Here is a 22,482-nt window from a genome sequence, read left to right as displayed (position 1 = left end):
TTGAAGGTAATCATTGTACCTTTTATATATTCTAGTTACCTTTTTCTTCACTATTTATACAATGCTTACAATTCATAGATCCTCAAATAATTTTAAAAAGATAGGTAAATTACATAGTTGATCAAATAAAGGCATATAAGGATGAATTTATCTCTTTGTACTCATAATTTTATCATTAATTTTTGGGCTAATGTCCTCACAAAATTAACAAGTAATGAATAAAATGACAAACATATCTTAATCCATTGCATTCTTTGGTCATATGTTTTAATTTTAATTTTTCCAAAAGTGAGTTGCTTCTTGTGGCTTGCTATCTCCCAATATTTATTTTCTGAGTTGTGATAATGACTATGTTATCAGAGTAATTAAAAAGTATACGTAAAAGAAAGAAATTATTAACATATGAGTCAAAGACATCCCCTGTATTTCCTTCCACTCTCAAGTTAAAGAGGGATGAGAGTTCAACACCATATTGATTCTTTGGAACATATTGGTGAGATATGAAGAAAAATATCTTTCCTAGGCTCTGTACACTGCAGGGCATATGCTTGCAGTCCATCAGTGACCTAGAGAGTTGAGTGTGGCCAGTATGTCAAAACTAAAGTTTTCAGTCCATTTAAATCTTTATAATGGATAGCATTTGGAGAAAAACTGTTTCTTTCTTATAAAATATTGGAAATGAAGGTTTGAGAACATTAGCAACACATATGATAGGAGACCTGAAGAGAGGAATTGTGTTTAGAAAAGTTTCCCTTTTCTTTTTTCTAAAAATACAAGTAATAAAATTATATATTTTTTAAAGTATTCCTTTTCCCATAGACCTGGGTTTGGAATAGAACAGTGAACAAAAGCCAGAAAATTATGACTTTATCAGCATTAAAATTGTGGTGGTGGTGGTGGAATTTGGACCTAGTCTATAGTACTTAGATGTATGTGGGAGTGTTTTCATCACAGTTTCCTGAATCTTGTAGTTATGTTATTAAAGCCTAAAATGGGATGTGGTACAAGTTGATACATTACTTGAAATATTACCAGAAAGGGAGATGTTATAATGATCATACTGAATTCAGAATTACTTTTTTCCCCTTCAGAAAATACTCAATTTGGGACCATATGTTCCAGAGGGAAAAATAATTATATGGCATAATACAAATTAACTAAATAGAAGGAATATGAGAAAATGATCTTGTAAACAATTCGTTATTTTCTTTATCCTTCATTTCAAGACATCTGGTTTTGAAAGAAAACAGGTTATTCTGGGAAGAAAGAGAAGGTCAATCACAGGCACTTCTTTCAAAGCTGTATCACTTTTCTATCAACAAAGGCCTGATAAATAATATAGTGAATCATGCACCTGTGATTATGGTCCTTGGACAGGATTTAGAAAGAGAGGAAAAAAACTTACAGGAAATATTATGTCATGGATGTGAGAAAAGAATGTTGAGCTGTGGTAAATATATATGATTGAGAGGATAAAGGATAGCTGAGAGGTAGAGACATGCCTAAGCAAGACATATGAGAGCTTAGGAAGTGCTACACTAAGAACGTTCTTGGATTTAAAGCTCCAAAGAGTAGCTATGCTATGTGGAACGGTTCTTAATGAGGATATTGACACTCAACAATTTCTTGTACAGCTAAGGCACTGCTGACTTTTTCTCTGACTTACAAGTCTGGCAGATAAGATAAAAAAATAAAATGCGTGTACATACACACGCACATACACACACAACTCTGGGTACTTCCAGAGTTTAAGAAAAGCAATAAATAACTCAAATTATGTTAGGGTTATGTCTTGACTTTCCAGCTATGCTTGTATTTAACATCTCAATGGCAAAAAGCTTTGGGAGATCTAGCTCCATGGGCATTATATTTACTTTTTGTTTTTCCTGCATAACTGATGCATCCAGCTAGGTTCAAATTCCTTACATATCTTCTTCTTCTTTTTTTTTTTTTTTTTTTTTTTAAATTTAGTCTTCTTAATAGTCTCTGAGGTAGGTAATACCCTAATTCTAAATTTTACAGATGAGAAGATTAGGTGTGAAAACATGAGCCCTGAATTTTGTATGCGCATCTGTCTGTATAGGCTACTGCTATTTGCATTCCTAATAAAATATTTCTTCCACACATTATTATTCTTTTTGGTAACTTTCAAGGTGCTCAGTGCCTACAGACAAAGTAATGTAATTTTATGAGGTGTTTTTTAATTGCTAGATATTTGTTTTTTAATAGTTCTGTAAATTTTCAGTGAGCCTGTTTTACTCTTGTTATTGACATAGCAAAATCTGAATCTCCATGTAGCAGGTTAAGGAGCTATCATTATAAATCATGTAAAAAAGTATCCAATCACTTGGAACTAAATTGATTCCTTTGCCCCTCAAATCACTGATCTTGAAACAAAGTCAGAAACTTGGCAAGATAAGCTTAAATTCTTAAATGAAAAGACTCAAACAATGCAATCTGAACTACAGACCTCTAAAGCTCTCTCAGGAGTTTTAATTAAGCATAATGCTGTTCTCTTCAGGGGAAAGAGAGAGAGACTTTAAAACTTCATGAAAAAAATAAAAAAAGCAATGGATCTTAAATGCATGTGAGAACTCAGAGAGAAATGCTACATACTAATCCTTCTGCTATAATTGAAGCTATTTTGAAGATTTAATTCTCACCCCTCCCTTTTTGCCAAAGGCTGATGCCTTTGCATGCCAATGATAAGGTTCAATATCCACACAAGCTCAGAGATGTCTTCCTTGGGGCTTTAGGAAGCAATGCTGTAGATAAAGATAGAATTGTCTCTATTATAAGAGAAGGAATTAAGTATGAAATATAAAGTGCTTTCTCCTTTTAATTATCCCTTTGCTTTTTATTCAAAGGTCTTTGGGCTTTCTCCCAGAGAGGTACTATTTTACCTTTGACAACACTTTCTATCCTCATAGACTGTGATTCATTTACTTTACCACTGAATAAAAAAATTAAAAACCAATAAACAGCTGGGCATGGTCGCACACACCTGTAGTCCCAGCAGTTTCGGAGGCCGAGGCAGGCAGATCTCTTGAGGTCAGGAGTTTGAGACCAGCCTGGCCAACATGGCGAAGCCCCATCTCTACTAAAAATACAAAAATTATCTGGACGTGGTGGCAGGTGCCTGTAGTCCCAGCTACTTGGGAGGCTGAGTAAGGAGAATCGCTTGAACCTGGGAGATGGAGGTTACAGTGTGCCGAGATTGTGACACTGCACTCCAGTCTTGGCAACAGAGTGAGACTCAGTCTCGAAAACAAACAACAACAACAACAACAAACCAATAAACAAACATTCTCCATAAGACAATAGAGTAGTCCTCATCCACGGTACAAAATTAGCCAGGACCTACGGTGTTTGGATCATGGAGAGTTAGAAAGTATAGTTTTGATAAATTGGTATAATTTAAGACGGAAGGTACCACATTAAAAAAAATTGAGTTTCCCATTTCTTCTTAAAAAAATTCCATCTGCTATGTTGGGTTTGAATTTTTGCATGAAAAAAGTAACTTCTATTTTGTGGTGGTCTGTGGTGTCTCCAGTCTACCATATATGCCAACCCTTCATATTAATCCAAACATCTGCCACTGCTTTTGTAGACTTTCGAGATTTCCACATCTGCATGGCATTTATTCATGTGATATTCATGGCTTTAATTATTTGCAAGCAGATTTCAAGTTCCAGGATATAAAATAATGTGTCACTTTACTGAGGATCATATTAACTACGTCTGCTGTAAAATAGTGTACAGTAGCATATCATTGAGTTAGAGAGTGGGCATACCCCATTTCCATTTTCTTCATCTCATTCCAGTATTTTCTTTTTCTTTTTTTTTTTCAGCTTTTGCACATAAAATTACTTTATTATAAAGGTTTCCTACTAATACATACTAACAAGTATGAGATATTGATTTTAAAAACTTTGTTTTAACCAAAGAAAATAACAGAACAATGCCTTATAAGCCAATATTTAAATAAAACTGAGAGCATTATGAAACATTTTATTTTTATTTGTTGGTAATTATATCTGGATGGCTCATGAAATTACTGTAACATCCTTGATTTTATTGTTCCCTCAGGAATTTCTTCTCTATTTTAAATAAAATGTGTTTTATGCACTGAGTACATTTAGTATCTCCACTCTGTGAGACAATTACAACACTGTAGATACACAGAGCTATGCAATGTGCCTATTTTAACTATAGATTAGCTTCCTAGGAAGAACAGTGTTGGTATCCTTTGCCATTTAGAGTCAAAAGGAGTCTGATGGCAGTTCTTTACAGTGACTGTTGAGATGACTGAATCTTCCTGAGCCAAGTCTTCACATCTCTATTTTGTTGTTTTAATTTGAATAACTATGAAAAGATTGATTTTTTTTTAGGACAGGGTCTCACTCTGTCACCCAGGCTGGTGTGCAGTGGTGCGATCATGGCTCACCGCAGCCTCTTAAAGTAATTTAAAAGTAAACAGTCCAAATGAAGTGACTCATGCCTATAATCTTAGCACTTTGAAAGTCCAAGGCAGGAGGATTGCTTGAGCCCAGTAGTTTGAGACCAGCTTGGGCAACATAGTGAGATTCTATCTTTACAACAAATTTTAAAAATTAGCCAGGAATGATGGCATGTGCCTGTAGTTTCAGCAACTTTGGAAACTTAGGTAGGAGGATCACTTGAGCCTGGGAGGCCCAGGCAGTGAGCTGTAATCATGCCACTGCATTCCGCCTGGATAACAGAGAGAGATTCTGTCTCGGAAAAGAAAAAATAAATAAAATAAATGCACGAGAAAATAAAAAAACATTACAATGATATTAGTTTTTGCTTTGATAAATAACCCTTAGGAGAAATCCAAATTCAATTCTCATTGTAGAAAACAAAAAATAATGAATATATCTAAAAGTGATATATTTAATGAGTGATGTTACATTCATTAGTGGGCTTGATTCATGCCATGATGAAAGCAACATGGATATTTTATGAAAAAAATGTAAAAAGATATTTTTAGAATACTCCTAATGAATGTTACAGCTAAAACAAAATTATCAGATGAAAGAGAAAACTTAAGTGGGAATTAAAATTGCAGTTTAGTTGAGATATGAATATAATGCACAAGGAATATATAACAATCCCTAGCAATGTGGTTTTAAAAGAATCTACAAAATAGATTATACAAATACTCCATAAGTTACTGGGAGGTAAAGGAGACAAACAGGGGTTTATTTCAAGTAAAATCTAATTGTAAAATTTTAAGAAGTATTTTTTTATATAATCCATTCAGTTATACCACTAATATTTGTCGAATGACAATTAAAGCCATGCATTGTTCTTTTACCTAAGTACTCTTATAGCCCAATGGGGGAGATAGGCATTAAATAATTAATCACACAAACATGTCAATTGCACCAGAAAATTGTTTGATGCAATTTATTAAATTGTTACCAGGGCATGGAAGAAGGGAGATGGTGAGGAATAGATACTGGATTTATCTTATAGATGATGAGACTATTACAAAATTAGATACTAGTCATGGTTGCACAATTTTGCATATGCTAAAAATCCCTGAATAGTACACTTTAGTGGTCAATTTTATGTCAATTATACCTCAAAATAGTAATTATTTTTTAAAATATGCCTCTTTGTGCCTCAAAGTCCTCCCTCCAGTGACGTTTCTAAAGCTTAGAAGAATATTTAATGTCATTTCTATGGCCTTTTTGGACCCAAATTTTAAGGAACTATTTCTCCATCCTCAGCTGCTACCATTCTGTGCCTTATTAACTGTGTTCAATTACAGACCACCTTGCTGTTCTTAATTGCCACACTTATTCTTGCCTAGTGCCTTCACCCTTGCTATTCCTCTTCCTGGGAAGTTAGTAACCTGATTAATTTCACAGTTCACTCTCTTTTTTACATTGAAATCTCTGTTTGAATACAAAATATTTAGAGATGCTGTTTTTGAATGCAGTATGTGAAATAGCTCATTTCCTCCACCTCCTTCAACCATCCACATATTTATATTTATTTTTATAAGCTTTAATACTTCTTATTGTATATATAATGACTTATTTATTATTTATGTTTTTAGTATTCTATTTAATGAGACAAAACTTTTGTTTTATTTACTTACATAATTTAGGATTTTTTCCTGAGTTAAATAGAAAAATGTAGGAGTGAATTAAGTATGCTGAATTTATTGTGCATGCCAATTAACCCTTGTCTTAGTTTTGTCATCTGCAAGATGTGAATAATAATATATTAGAGTAATAGAATAATAATATTCTATTTTGGGAATATTTAATCGTTGAATGAAATAATGTGTGCACAATATCTGACATGTACTCTGCTTAGCTATCCGAGAAGATAGACATCCAAAGCTAACTTTTACTTCATAGAAATTATAGAGCTTCTGCATTTTATCACACCTTCATGGACACAATCACTTAGAATCACTGATAATTTTACCCTATTTTAAAAACATCTATACTTAAATTCCAAGAAATGAAAGAAAAAAAAAAACCAAGAAGGAAAGTAAGAAGCAAGACATTCAAGGTTTAAATGTGAGATACTTCTAGATCTTGAAAGTGGATATTGTTAGTGATTTCTTGAATTGCTTCACTTAATGTCACAAAAGCCTCTGGAGTAATTGGATTACTTGTCCCACAGCACTTGCTAAAGGAAAGAATTATTCAGGCCTGCTGATTTATCCACAGAAATAATCTGCAGAATGAAGACTTGAGTGCTGAACCAATTTTATGCTGTCAACATCTAAAAGAGTGTTGCCCAAAGGAGAACCTAAAGGCTGATGATCTGAACATTCTGCAGGTTTTCTTGCTTTTATTAAAATAATAGGAATGATACTGTGCTACATCTTCTTCCCAATAACACATATATATATGTTATAAATATATATAGGATATATATGTGTGTGTTATATATGTGCTATAATGTTTAAATGTGTTATATATATGTGTGTGTATGTGTATGTATATACATACACATACACAACCTTGAATAAAAGTACCAAGTTGATGAACATAGAACATGTACTTAAGTATCTGAACTGTCCAATCATTTATTCAGGTGAGAATCATGTAATGCATGCCAGTGTTTTCATGGGTATGCTTGCCCTGGGGACTATAGTAAAGAATAAAAGAAAGACACCGTATGTCTTCATGGAGATTACAGTGTCATGGTGGATACAGGCATTAAGCCAACTAGCAAAAATATACAAAATAAATATTTTCATTTTAAAAGAGTTATGGGTTAGGAGGAAATAACAGCAACATCTAGAGAAAAATGGAGGGATAATTTAATTTAGACTGGAATTAAGACAGAATTCCTTAAGCGAATGATGGGTAAAGGACTACTAATTTAGTCAGAAGCAGCCAGGGAAACTGAGGGAGTTATAGGTTAAAACCCATAACCAAAAAGTGATATGTACACATTCCTGCGAGAAGAGATAACTGAGACTATTTCAAAAAAGAAATATAGTGTCCGGGAAACAGAAATGAAGGAGGCACATTTTTTAAGGTGGGGCTAGAACAGTAGGCAGGGAACAGAACTTGCAAGAACTTTTAGTTTATTTTTATTTTTTAAAATGCACTATTAAAGGGCTTTAAAAAGAAATAATGGCAGTTTTAAAAATTAGTTTTATGGAGGTAGGGGACTATCTCAATCAGTTTTTTGTTTTAAAGATTACAAGTGGTTTTCGTTAGGAGGCTATTGCTTCATTTTAAGTAAGAGGTGAGTTGGTTTGGACTGGGATATTAGGGCAGTAGTAATGGATAGACATGAATAGATTGGATTTTTTATTGGAGGTTTAATTGACAGAATGTGAAGGAAAAGGAAAAGTGAGTCAAAAAATGATGAGTGCAATTATTTATTAAGAAATGTCTATGATGAAGGCCCTTGTGATGCCTATGACACAACCCCAAGTCATAAACACAGTCCCAACCTTTCATCTAGATCAAGAACCAATCACATTGTTGTAGCTTTCTCACAGGCATAACTAATAATAATAACACTATCTAACTTTATTGATTATATACATGCCATACTCGGGACTACGTATGCTTCTTACGTATTATTTCATTATATCTTTAGAAGAATAATATGGAATAAAAATTATTATTTTCATGTTATAATGGAGACTCAGGCTTTAGAAAGGTCGTTTGACAGAACTTTCACTCTAATCCATATTTGTCTGATTTAAAAGCCACTGTGGCCCTAGTTGTCAAAGCTAAATTAACATGGGCATTCTCTAAAGTGCTGGTTAAAGTACACATTCTCAGGTCTGAAACCAAGTTTTTTGATACTGTAGATATATGGTTTGGCCTAGGATTCTATATTTTTAATATCCACATAAAAAAGCTGGTGAGAATCACACTTTCATAAAGGCTGACACAACTCTAACAGATTTTCTTTGAGCATGTGGGTGTTAAGGTAAAAAGAACTGCAATTCTACACTCCTGTAACACTCCAAATACGATTTGGAACGCTTTCTACTTTCTACCTTGTTGGAGTATTACAGGAAACTACTCGGCCTTTAAAGCTTGTATTCTTAATACTGTAATCTGAGGAAGTATATCAGTGGCCCAGCACAAGAGAAGCCAATATGGTGGTAAAAGTTTCAGTTTTACTTTCATTGATTTTCCTAGAAAATATCTTGTCTCCTGAGATAAACCTAGTTTAAAAGCAATGGAAAGAAGACAAGTCAGATCCCAGCACTGGTTTAGAAAGAATATCTATCAAATAATCAATAGCTTCATAGAGTAAATATGGAATATAAATTCCATCTTGCAATACTATTGCCGGCACATTCTTCTGCTTTAATACTCTCCCTAATTCTCACATCGTAGGCCCTCTTTACTGTAAGTTGTGATAGAATCTATTCTGATTGTGGTAGATACTCATGTCAACAACTTCTCATTTACATGAAACTTTCCATTTATTTGACATATAGGTAATAAAAATTGTGCTAGTAATAATAAATGATACATAAAGTGTTCTTTCTCTGAAAACTATAATCAATAACATTCCAAAACATTGCACTCTCATATAACAAGCCTGTTCTTAGCTTCTGCCATTCCATCATATTTAAATCTATAAACTCCACTTATTATTTCAGCTACCAACATTTATTCCAGAAATGGTAGTAGAGGACAAAAAATGACAGTTTAGCGTTCACAAGGATATTAATGCTTACAACAGCATTTTCAATGTATAAATTTGTTCAAACTTATTAATGTATTTTTTCTATTGTATATTGACAATTATCAAATTAAAATCATGATAGAATAACTACTAAAATTACAGAAATAATAATTCAAATACTATTAGTACTACTAATACATGTATTATCACAGCCTTTAATTATCTTAATGAGAAGAATAAAATGAAAATACTAAACAATAATTTATAAAAATATGTAATTAAATATATATTTTTAAACACTGTTCACTTCAACATATAGCTGAAAAATGAAAAGATGTAATTGGGCCACTGAGCTGCTGTTAAGCAGATACCATTCTATTTGAAAGGCTAAAATGACTTTAATACAGAGCTGTTTTTGAGGAGTACAGGACAACTTTTATAAAGGCAGTCACTACAGGGGTTAAAAACACAGACTATGGAGTAAAACCCAGATTCAAATTCTTGATATTCTGTTCACCAGTGGGGAGTATTTGGAACAATTTATTTAACCTTTCTGAACTTTGGTTTTCTTGTTCTACAACTGGAAAAAAATTTCCCATTGGTTTTAAGTTCCAAAAGTTATGAGAAATAATAAAAATAAGTTTTTTTAGCAGAATATTTTACATACTGCATTTATTACCAATTAGGGAGTATGACTTTAAGCTTCTCAAGTGAGAGTAAGTTAGTTTAAAATCTTGTTCTGCACATACCACATCTGAGACAATTGAGGTCATAGAAAACTCCCTGAACCTCATTTTTGTCCTCTATAAAATGGGGCCAATTATAGTAGCAATGGCATAAAGTGTTTTGAGAAGTTACTGCATGGAACAGGAACGGTGTTACTGCTATTGCTAACAAAGCATTTTTTGAGAAGACAAATTTGTGCTTACCGCACAGTTTTCCACATGCATATTTTTTGTTTAATACATTGCCTAGGCAAAGTTTTAATTCCAGTTAAGTCTCCATTGAGAAATAAGTATAACTTGGACATACTCATTACTGCACAAGTGTAGGTTTGTGTCCGGAATTGGTGGGTTCTTGGTCTCACTGACTTCAAGAATGAAGCCATAGATCCTCGTGGTGAGTGTTACAGCTCTTAAGGCAGCACGTCTGGAGTTGTTTGCTCTGATACTCAGATGTGTTCGGAGCTTCTTCCTTCTGGTGCGTTTGTGGTCTCACTGGCCTCAGGAGAGAAGGTGCAGACCTCCGCAGTGAGTGTTACAGCTCATAGAGGCAGTGCTGACCCAAACAGTGAGCAGCAGCAAGATTTATTGCAAAGAGTGAAAGAACAAAGTTCCCACAGTGTGGAAGGAGACCCCAGTGGGTTGCCACTGCAGGCTCGGGCAGCCTGCTTTTATTACCTTATCTGGCCCCACCCACATCCTGCTGATTGGTCCATTTTACAGAGAGCTGATTGGTCTGTTTTACAGAGAGCTGATTGGTCCATTTTGACAGGGTGCTGATTGGTGCATTTACAAACCCTGAGCTAGATACAAAAGTTCTCCAAGTCCCCACTAGATTAGCTAGACACAGAGCACTGATTGATGCGTTCACAAACCTTGAGCTAGACACAGGGCACTGATTGGTGTGTTCACAAACCTTGAGCTAGACACAGAGTGCTGATTGGTGCATTTACAATCCCTTAGCTAGACATGAAGGTTCTCCAAGTCCCCACCAGATTAGCTAGATACAGAGTGCTGATTGGTGCATTTACAAACTTTGAGCTAGACACAGAGTGCTGATTGGTGCATTCACAAACTCTGAGCTAGACACAGAGCACTGATTGGTGTATTTACAATCCTTTAGCTAGACATAAAAGTTCTCCAAGTTCCCACTAGACTCAGGAGCCCAGCTGGCTTCACCTAGTGGATCCTGCACCGGGGCTGCAGGTGGAGCTACCTGCCAGTCCCGTGCTGTGCACCCTCACTCAGCCTTTTGGCAGTCGATGGGACCAGGTGCTGCAGAGCAGGGGGTGGCACTCATCGGGGAGGCTCGGGCCACCGTGCAGGAGCCCACGGTGGGGGGAAGCCATGGTGGGCTGCAGGTCCCAAGCCCTGCCCCGCGGGGAGGCAGCTGAGGCCCAGAGAGAATTCCAGTGCAGTGCCTGAGGGTCGGCACTGCTGGGGGACTCGGCGCACCCTCCACAGCTGCTGGCCCGGGTGCTAAGCCCCTCACTGCCCAGGGCCAGTGGCACTGGCCGGCAGCTCTGAGTACAGGGCCCGCTGAGCTCACATCCACCTGGAACTCATGCTGGCCCGCAAGCACCGCACACAGCCCCAGTTGCTGCCGGCGCCTCTCTCTCCACACCTCCCCACAAGCTGAGGGAGCTGGCTCCGGCCTCAGCCAGCACAGAGAGGGGCTCCCACAGTGTGGCAGCAGGCTGAAGGGCCCCTCAAGCATGGCCAGAGTGGGCGCCGAGGCTGAGGAGGCACCAAGAGCGAGTGAGGGCTGTGAAGGCTGCCAGTATGCTGTCACCTTTCAGGTTAACTTGGGGAATCTGAAAAAAAAACAAAAAGTTTGGAAAATTAACTTTACTAAGAACAAAATGATATAATGCATTCCAAGAGTTAATTTTAACTCCTTTTAGAATGTCCTTGATGTTATTTCTTTCTTTACATGTGACTAAATTTAATAATAATTATTAAGTAAATCCTTATGTATTATGTGAAAGCTTAATGCACTAAATTTATTATATTTCTATATATTCATAAATATTTTAGGAAGATGGCTACCCAGCATGTAATTTTCAAGGCAGGCGTATAGTATACATCAGTCAAAATGGGCAAGGGGATTGCAAACCATAATGTCTACAATTGAAAGGAGTACATTTCAAGATAGCTTTCGTTTTATGCAACTAGGACCTGAAAGAAATATTGCCAGTGGGGATATAAAGAACATTATAGATTACCATCACTTTTCCTATCTAAAACACACATAATATTGGTAAAAATTCTGGCCTAGAAGATAAAATCATTATAAAACATTAGGAATATTGTTATCAGATGTTATAAACAAGATAAAGAGACATACACACTCAGAAGTAATACTATAGAATAATTATATCACAAGTGTTTGTATAACATATCTAGAAAGTATCAATAGTCTTTGAGAGACTCATTGTAAAACCTCCTGCAATATGAAGTATGCATTTACGAATGGTGAATGACATTTTATTTAATGCAACCCAAAAAACTAAATGCAACTATACCTTGAGACTTTATACAACTTGGCACAACTTCAAGCCAGGGAGGGCACTAGTTTTTGATGTTGCTCATTGTTCTACAGTTTAGAAAAGATGCAAAAAATAAACTCAAATGATTTTAGTTTTAAGAGGGCTAGACTTGTAAAAACACTGTTATTAGGAGAGAAAAGGTCACTGATTTTCTAAACAGAGACTTTGCACTACCATAAAAGAGAATTCATTTTATTAAATGAATGATGAGCCAAGAAGGTCACAGTAGCTTGAAAAGAACAAGAGCAGGTCATGAGCTTATAAATCTTTGAAGAACTTTCTTTCATTTAAGAGGCTCAGGATTATTATTCGATTTGGTAAAGTGCAAGAAACAATAGGCGGTCATTCACACTGTTGTAAGGTATCAATTAACACTTTACAAATATTGAGTGTAAATTTTACTAACCCTAGATTTGACAGTGTGTAAAAAAAAGGACAAAGTATATAATTTACGTGGTTTTGCAAAACACAGCACAGAAGTAGGGGATTAATGCATGTGTAATTCTTCAATAATGTAGGTTATTTCAATTGATGTAAAAGCAATCAATTTAACTTTCACACTGCTTATTTGATCATTCTTTATATTTTTATTTATTTTCTAATTAGCTTCCCCATTATAACTTAAACTAATCAAGTTTCAAAAGAACAAAGGAAGATAATTATTAATATTTCCATTGATATTCATTTGTTTTTCTCTAAATGTCAGATTGTACATCCAGAGTAGGAAATTAACATTTCAAAGTATCTTTGTGCTCTGTGATATTTCTTATCAAATTCCAGGGAGAGTGGGGGTTTTATACACACACTCATATATATATGCAAACAAGTATTTTATATACATATAAAGTATGTTCATACGTATACATCACAAATTATAGCATATCCTATTTAGTTATTTGTCAATAAATTTTACTTTATCAAATACACAATAAAATTTTTGTAAAATATGGGATGGAGATATTTGCATTTTTTTATCTCTAATATGTAGCCTGACATTTTGAACATACTATATACCAAAAAAATCTGTAAATTAGTCAATAGGAATGGATGCGTAAAATACTTCTTAGCTTTGAGCAGAGTAAATGTTTTTGTTTCTATCAATTGTATAACAAATTAATTTCCATTTTAACTATGACATGTAATGAGCATGGAAGACAACATTTTTGACCTTAAAATAAATAAACATCAAAAAACCTTGAAACCCTGAAAATCAATGACTTTTTTGGATCTGTTAGAGAAGTGAGCTTGCAGGGCAAACTGGTACCCAGAATCTGAAAAGATAGGGAAATTCTTACACAGTTCCAGTAGAGATCTGATTATTTGGAGCAAAGCAGCAGGAGCATAATGTGGAAGAAACACATTAAGTCATAATTGGATGAATTGTGGAAGTTTGAAGTAGCCTAGTATGAGTGCAAAACCACTGGAGGCAACAGTCTTGGTATAGCCCAATACTTTTGCAGACTTAACATCCAAAAACTCTACCAGATTCACCGTATAAAGATCCAAAAATGATCCCTCCTTGCCTCTGGCAGTAGAAGGGGAAAGATAATCATTCTAAAAAACTTGCAGAACATTTTTCACAAGAAAGGCCATTTTTCATGAAAAGAGACCTCACCAGAGCTTTTTCTCAGCTTCACCCCTTCCTAGCCTTCAGTTTTATCTAAGAGAGGAGGGGAAAGCTGTACCATCAGAGAACACCAGATTTTGAAGTTCCAAAGATAGAGTCTCACTAAAGATTGAGATGTAATAATATGGTGGACAAATATATTTCTTCCCTCACAATTTACCACTAATAAAACAGGGCTCCAATAAAGTAACAATGCATTATAGCTGGAAGATTTGAAATATGCAGATTTTGTGAGAAGTATTTATGGGATTCTAAAGTCAAGTGGGGAGACAAAATAAGTACATAAGAGGAATTTGAATTCACTGATGCCTACAAGTATAGTAAACAATAAACACAGACAAACCCTACTCACACTGTGTCCGGAATTGGTGGGTTCTTGGTTTTGCTGACTTCAAGAATGAAGCCGCAGACCCTCCCAGTGAGTGTTACAGTTCTTAAAGATAGTGTGTCTGGAGTTTGTTCCTTCTGATGTTCAGATGTGTCTGAGTTTCTTCCTTCTGGTGGGTTCGTGGTCTTGCTGACTTCAGGAGTGAAGCCGCAGACCTTCGCAGTGAGTGTTACAGCTCTTAAAGGTGGCATGTCCAGAGTTGTTCATTCTTCCCAGTGGGTTCCTGGTCTCGCTGGCTTCAGGAGTGAAGCTTCAGACCTTTGCGGTGAGTGTTACAGCTCATAAAGGTAGTGTAGACACAAAGAGTGAGCAGCAGCAGGAGTTATTGCAAACAGGGAAAGAATAAGGCTTCCACAGGGTGGAAGGGGACCTGAGCGGGATGCCACTGCTGGCTCGGGTGGCCTGTTTTTATTCCCTTATCTGGCCCCATCCACATCCTGCTGATTGGTCCATTTTACAGAGAGCTGAATAGTCCATTTTACAGAGTGCTGATTGGTCCATTTTACAGAATGCTGATTGGTGCATTTACAATCCCTTAGCTAGACACAGAGTGCTGATAGGTGCATTTACATCCTTTAGCTAGACACAAAAGTTCTCCAAGCCCCCACCCAATTAGCTAGATGCAGAGTGCTGATTGGTGCATTTATGAACTTTTAGCTAGACACAGAGTGCTGATTGGTGCATTTACAATCCTTTAGCTAGACAGAAAAGTTCTCCAAGTCCCCACCTGACCCAGAAGCCCAGCCAGCTTCATGTCTCAACATCATCATAAATCTTCACACAAAACCTTTACTTACGTCGGGCCCTATTACCCAACATATGTTTGGCTTGCAACAAAAAGTTAGAAGGCATTCTAAAAGGCAAGAAAAAACACAGTCTAAAGAAGAAAAACAAGTATCAGAATTATACTCAGATATGACAAAGACATTGAAAATATTAGGTAGGGAATTTAAAATAATGATTTATATGTGAAGGGTTCTAAAGGAAAAAGTAGGCAACATGCAAGAACAGATGGGTAATGCAAGTGGAGAGAGATAAACTAAGAATCATAAGGCAGTGCTATAAATCAAAAACACCATAACAGGAATAAAGAATCCTTAAGGTAGATTCATCAGGTGACTGGACATGGTTTAGGAAAGGTTGAATCAGCTTGAGTATAGGTCAATAGGAATGTCCCAAACTGAATATTGCAAAGAGGCTAAAGAAAGGAAAAAGACAAAAACGCAGAATAGTCAATAGTCAAGAATAGTGAGGCAATCACAAAAAGTGTAACATATGCATAATAAGAATAAAAGAGAAAGAACAGAATACATACTTGAAGTAATAATGGCTGAGAACAATGCAAAAGAAATCCCTAACTAATTACAGGTACAAAAATACTGATCCCAGAAAATCAAAGAACATCAGAGAGTATAAGGACCAGAAAAAAAAAATCTATATTATGGCATATCGTATTCAAATGTTAGAGTAGGTACCTAGCCAGACATAAGCAGAGCAGGAGAGGTCCCCCCCAGGTATGTCAGGTGACTGTCAGGTGATTTTCAGGCGATTGTTAAACTTTCTCTTTAAAATAATAATTGGTCACAGCCAGCACCATGGAAAGGCAGTCTCCCGATAGACAGAAAACACTTAAAGCTGGTCATCGCTCACTTTCCTGATAAGATCTCAGGAGTTTGGCAAGGGCTCAAACATGTGAACTAAGAGGCAAAATGGCAGTTTACCTGGTATATAACCTTCTTTTAAGAAAGTTCAACTGATAAGAGAAAAACACCTCAAATGAGCAAACAGGAAACTTCAGTAAACATATTGTGCAGGTGGCCCCTTCTAAGTGCTGGCAGGCCACTGTGCATGCGAACAGCCCGTCCCAAGAGAAAATAAAGGGAAGAGAGACACAAACCCTAGAACCATTGCAATGTATAAAAACCGCCAAGTCAAAGGGTGAACAGCACACTTGGCCCTCTTCCAAGTGTACTTTACTTCCTTTCGTTCCTGCTCTAAAATTTTTTAATAAACTCTCACTCCTGCTCAAAAACCTGTGTCAGTCTGTCACTCTGCCTTATGCTCCTCGGAATAATTTTTTCCTCTGAGAAGGCAAGAATTGTGTTGCTGCAGAACCCTACAAATTCACTGCTGCTAAAGCAAACTTCAAAAAGAAACTACAAAGACATAGGGAAAATCCAGAAATAAAATAGATAAAAAACTCCATATTTCCTATAGAGAAATAATATTATAGTGGACTTTCATCAGAAACCATGCCAGAAAAAAAAAAAAAATGAACCTAAGTATTTAAAGTGTGGAAAGAAGAAAACCACAAAATTAGTCTATACCCAGTAAATTAATCTTCAAACTTGAATGAAGAGCAACAAATTTTTAAGAAAAACATTAAAGTGAAGGAATTCATTGCTAAGAAACCTGCCCTAAGTGTAAAGTAATATCCTGAAAGGGATTCTAAAATAAAAAAAGGAGTGTAGATTTAAAAGAAAAATAAGGAAATCTAAATAAAATCTGCACATCAATTATAACAATAAATCTACACATTGCTTTAATAATTGTAGCGAATTTAACATGCTAATAATGTTAGATGTTAATAAATAGGGAAAATGTGGCGAGGGCATATAGTAGCTGTCATGCTTTGGGCAGCTATAACAAAATACTTCGATGGTTTAAACAAGAAACGTTTATTTCTCACAGTTCTGGAGGCTAGAAAATTCAATATTAAGGTGCCCACAGATTTGGTGTCTAGTGAAGGCCTGCTTCCTAGTTTAGGGAATAACTAGAACTAAAGATATTGTTTATACAGCCAGGCAATAAGAAAGATAAATCTGCTTGTTTTACCTGTAAAACATTACAGTATACATAGTGTCTATTATCATAGCATCTAATCTAATAGGAAAGGAAAAATAAGAAAGAGGGAAAGAAGAAGAAGAGAGAAAAAAGACGGGGAATAGAGGAAAAAGAGAGAGAGGGAGGAAGGGTGGGGGGAGAGAGAGAGAGAATAAGAATGAAAATCAGAATTCTAATGGCTGGTTTATGTCATTCTTTGAGCCAACTAAACATGAGTTCTTGGCAGACAATATACCCCCTGTGATAACTCAGTAAATAAATGAACAATTATTTCCCCAAAAAAAACTCTGATCATCTAATAACCATATGGCAAATTGCAAAAATTTTAAGTTTAGAAACTTTATACTTTGAGAAATTTAACTCTTGAAACTATTTCTATGAAGCTTCCATATTACAAATGTAAAATATATCCATGAAAAATATCCAAAATATTATAATAACAAAAAAATTCTCCAAAGTATAATTTTATTTAGCACTGTTTTGTGAATGAAGCCTGAAGGGTATTAGTAAGATCCACGTTTATTATGTTTGTCTGCATCAAGCCAATGACTTCCCTCAGTGGAATCAAAAGTTTTGATAGACTAATCAGAGAGGGCCAGGAACAAAAGGAAAATATTTGTATGTATCTGAAGACATTTTAGTAATTTAAATTCAACTCTGAATCTTCCCATGATAAAAGATAAATAATGGGACCTAAGAAATTGAAGCTTTTAAAGCAGTTATACACAAAACTTCAGAAACATGTTATTGTCCCTTTTGTCTCTGCCATTGCATCCATAGACAAATTGGGTGCAGGTTTTATATCACATACACTCTGTATCCTAGCTACTTTAGAGAATTTTTTTTTCTTTTCTTTTCAATTGTTTCTGTTTAAGTGAAGTCAGCACAAGACATGATCTAAAACTGTGCTACTTGGCATCTGAGCTAAAGATTAAAAAGACAAAAATAAATATTTGTGTATTTTGTAGCAACACTCTAATTTAGAAATATGTTTTCTGTTACAATGTATACAGAGATGCACAAAATTTGGCGGAAAAGGAAGAAAATTGCATTAAAAAGCTTTTTAAAAAATTAGCCTTAGCAGTAATTGGGTCTTCTTTATGTGCCAGACAATTTTTAAAGTGATTCCCAAATATTTAGGGAGTTAATTCCTAAGACAACCTTATTAGACAGGTACCATTATTATCCCTAATTTATACATGAGGGCATTAAGGCACAAAGAAGACAGTGGAAATGATACATAGAAATAGTAGGTAACTTGTCCAGTGTCTCTCTGCTCATCATCTGTGAAGTCAAGAGGTAAACACAGCAGTCTGGTTTCAGTCTGTGTCCTTTACACTATGGTGCCTCTCAAGGGGAGCTTTATTAAAGCAAGAAAAATTCTTTTCAAAATGCAGATTTAAGAAATGATACATTTTGTTCCTATTACAGAAGTCTCTAACAACCCTAGTGTTACTGTGCTACGCCTCCTGAATGCATTAAGAAACACCAGAAATTATTACCAAGTTTTGATCTCTGGTATCTTTCTCTGTGGAAAGGTTCTAGGAGTCCTTGGAGACATAGTGGTTTTATGCTTTAATATGAGGACTCAAGATGTGCCTGGAAACTTTTGCTTCAAGAAAGAAAAGAAAGTCCAAAGATGTCAGTTAGTGACAAAGGAGTCAGGATTGTCTCCCATTAACCACCATTGACAATGTGAGATTCAAATAGAAAAAGAGTACAATTAATTGGAACCAATTTTCTTTAAAAGACCACAAGCTGTTAAATGCTTATATGTTTTAAGGATACAAAGTTTGTTAAAGAAATCTCATATTAACCAATGTTAAGCAGTAGTTTTCTGTCTGACTACAAAAGGAATTGCAGTGAATTGATATAATACCACGTATCAACAGTAAGGAGAAACAAATATTTTTTAATCTTTGTTGTTGTTCCAATCTCATTACTTGAAACCATGCTGGGATTAACTGGGGTGATTGACCTTGGACACTAAAAAGCAGAAGGCAAAGTAATGCTCAGGAACACTTGGGAATAGATTTTGCTTTTGCCCCCAAAAGACAGTATGAGTGCTGAGTTTGGCTTATAAATAGAAAAGCCCAGTGTTCTTCAAACGCTTTCTTATAGAGGCGCATAAAGTGTTAGTACAATATCTTTGAAATGGTAACTTAAACCTGAGAATGAATAGATAACTTGCAAGAATTTGCTCTTTCTCTTATCTGACAGTATCCTGCATATGGAATGTTAAGAAGGACTAAACACATTGCTCCTTAGGAAACCAAGGAATAGAGGCAAAGCTGTTTTAAGATATCTTATATCAGCTTCTCCTCTGTGGAGCCAATTTTCATTATGTCCTGTACTTTTGTCTATATAAATTGACAATTTATAGCAGATATATGTGTTTAGTCACATCAAATTAATGTGACCTGTCTGCATTACTGAAAATCCCATACCTAATTTAATATACCAGGATAACTTGACTGATTACTTGCCTAAATATAAAAACTAAATTGAATGCTTATGTGGGGGAATTCTGCCCAATTTTGCTGTGATCTACAAGTGTGCTAATAAATAAAGTCTGTTTAAAAATTAAAGTGCATAAACCAAATGCTAGAAAACAAAACTTTAGGAAGAAACTTTTAAATCTTAGAGATGAAAACCTTAAATCAAATTAAAAAGGCAAGAAGGCACAAAAGAAAAGATAGAGAAAACTGGCTATGTAAAAATTAAATAGGTAAATACTGATTTAGATAGTCTGAGGAAACTATTTGCAAAACATATCACAGAAAAGGAGTAAAAACACTGGTAAAAACATAAAATAATAGAAAACCAGGGAACTATGCCATTAGGAAACTCAAAGAAGAAGAATTGCAGATGGGCATTAAACATTTCATTCGAAATAATATTTTGTAACAATTAGCCCAATGCATTTTAATTTCCTCTTAAATTGAATTCCCAGCTGCAAAGTAGAAGAAGGATGCTTTTTCTTACATGGGCAGAATAGGGATGGTATTTGACATTCTTAAGAAGGAAATAAAATTGGAGTGGAGGCTTAAGAATAGAGAAGATGTCTAAATCCCTCCTGCTTTCTAAAGCCAAGTTTGTTTGTTCAAATCTTAGAATTTATTCTCAGAGTATTAATATGTCTTCCATCTAGGTCAACCTAACTGGCAAGCCATGGCACTCTATGGTGGAGAAAGAATATGATGAAGGGAAAGAAAACTGAAGTTGTCTATTTGCCTGAATTAATGTGGGAAGATTGAGGAGAGAGAGAGAGAGAAGAAAATGGTCATGTCTGTGTTTTGAATCTCTGGGCTTGGATTCCCAAAGAGCAGAAGTGTTAAGTGAGAGAAATGAAAAGAGCATAAAAGACTTTGTTCTACTCTCTGAGACCCTTAAGAAAGTTTGCTTTATAGCTTCCCACACATCTCACCTGAGAGACATTCACAATGCATGCAAAAACAATATTGGAACAAGTGCTGTACCCTCCCCTACTTCTATTTTTTCTAAGAAGCACTTTATTTTTCCTTACACAATGATGTGTTGCTGGGGCCTTGGAGTTTTCATAAAGAACTAAAAATGCCATTTGACTCAGCAATCCTATTATGGAGTATATAGCCAAACGAAAATAAATTGTTCTACCAAAAAGACATTTACACTTGTATGTTCATTACAGCACTATTTGCAATAGTAAACACATGGAATCAGCCCAGGTGCCTATCAATGGTGGATTGGATTATGAAAAGGTGGTACATATACACAATGGAATACTATGCAGTCATGAAAAATAATGAAATCCTGTCCTCTGCAGCAACATAGGTGCAACTGGAGAACATTAATACCACATGTTCTCACAAGTGGGAGCTAAACAGTGAGTACATATTGACATAAAGATAGAAATAACAGACAATGAGGAATACAAGTGGGGCAGTGAGAAAGGGGATAAGAGCTGAAAAATTACCTATTGCATACTATGATCACTATCTGGGTAATGGGTTCAGTTGTACTCTAAACCTCAGCATCACACAATATACCTCTGTAACAAACCTGCACATGTACCCCCTGAATCTAAAATAAAAGTTGAAAAAACATTTCATCAAAAATGAAAAAAAAATATATAGGTTAAGTACAAATATCTAATAGAAAATTGAAGAAAAATATGTGAACAAAATCTTAACAACGAACAAAAGAGGTAAAAATGACTCACACACATGGGAAGAAGTTTCATTTTATTCAAAAGAAGTGAATGTAAATTTTTTTCAAAACTGAGATTTTGTATTTACAGGTAAGATGATGTAACAGGGACCAATTTATACTCCATCTACAACAAGCAAAAAGTAAAGCCAAAAAATATGAAACAAAAATTTTCAAGACACTGGATATTATGATATAAAAGATAATGATCTTTGAGTGATAGAAAACAAATAATGTCAGTCCTGGGATTTATTAGCTTAATGTATTGAGTAAATTTTGAAACAGTGGTGCAGAGAATGTAGGTAAAACCTGGGGTACTCTCTCTGTTGGGGAGATTGAGCTGAGGGTCTAGGAAGAACAAGGTGATTAGAATTTGTTGAATAGTGTACAAAATAGGTTTCTATGACACGTGGAAAAATATATACAATGTTAATACAGTTGGGAGGAAGTTAGGATAGCTATATTAATATCAAAGTAGATTTCAAAGCAAAAAAATATTACAAGGTGTAAAGAAGCTTACGTCATGAAGATTAAATGTAATTTTTTTTTCACAGGATATAAAAAGCCTAAGTATTTATATGTATAGTCAGAAAGCTTCAAAATATATAGAACAAAAAGTGCTAGAAATTCACAGAGAAATTGAAAGATCTAAAACTGTAGTCGGAGACATCAATAACCTCTCAAAAATTCACAAAACAAAAAATCAGAGGCAAATAATAGAAAGGAAAAATACTATTAATCAATTTGAACTAATTGATATTTATAACACTCCAACAACAGCAGAATACACATTTTCAAGTGCAACTGTTTAATTAGACAGATCATAGTCTGATCATAGTCTGTCCCATAAAATAATTGGAAGCTTTTCTTCTAAGATCTGGACTCAAGCAAGAATACCTATTTTCACCATTTTCTTTCAACATTATACTGAATGTTCTAGCCAGATAGATTATGCAAGAAAGAGAAATAAAAACATCCAAGTTGAAAAGAAGGAAGCTAATTTACCTG

Source organism: Pongo abelii, chromosome 5 (assembly GCF_028885655.2).
Source record: "Pongo abelii isolate AG06213 chromosome 5, NHGRI_mPonAbe1-v2.0_pri, whole genome shotgun sequence".
Classification (NCBI taxonomy): Eukaryota; Metazoa; Chordata; class Mammalia; order Primates; family Hominidae; genus Pongo; species Pongo abelii.
This window is presented reverse-complemented; position numbering follows the sequence as displayed.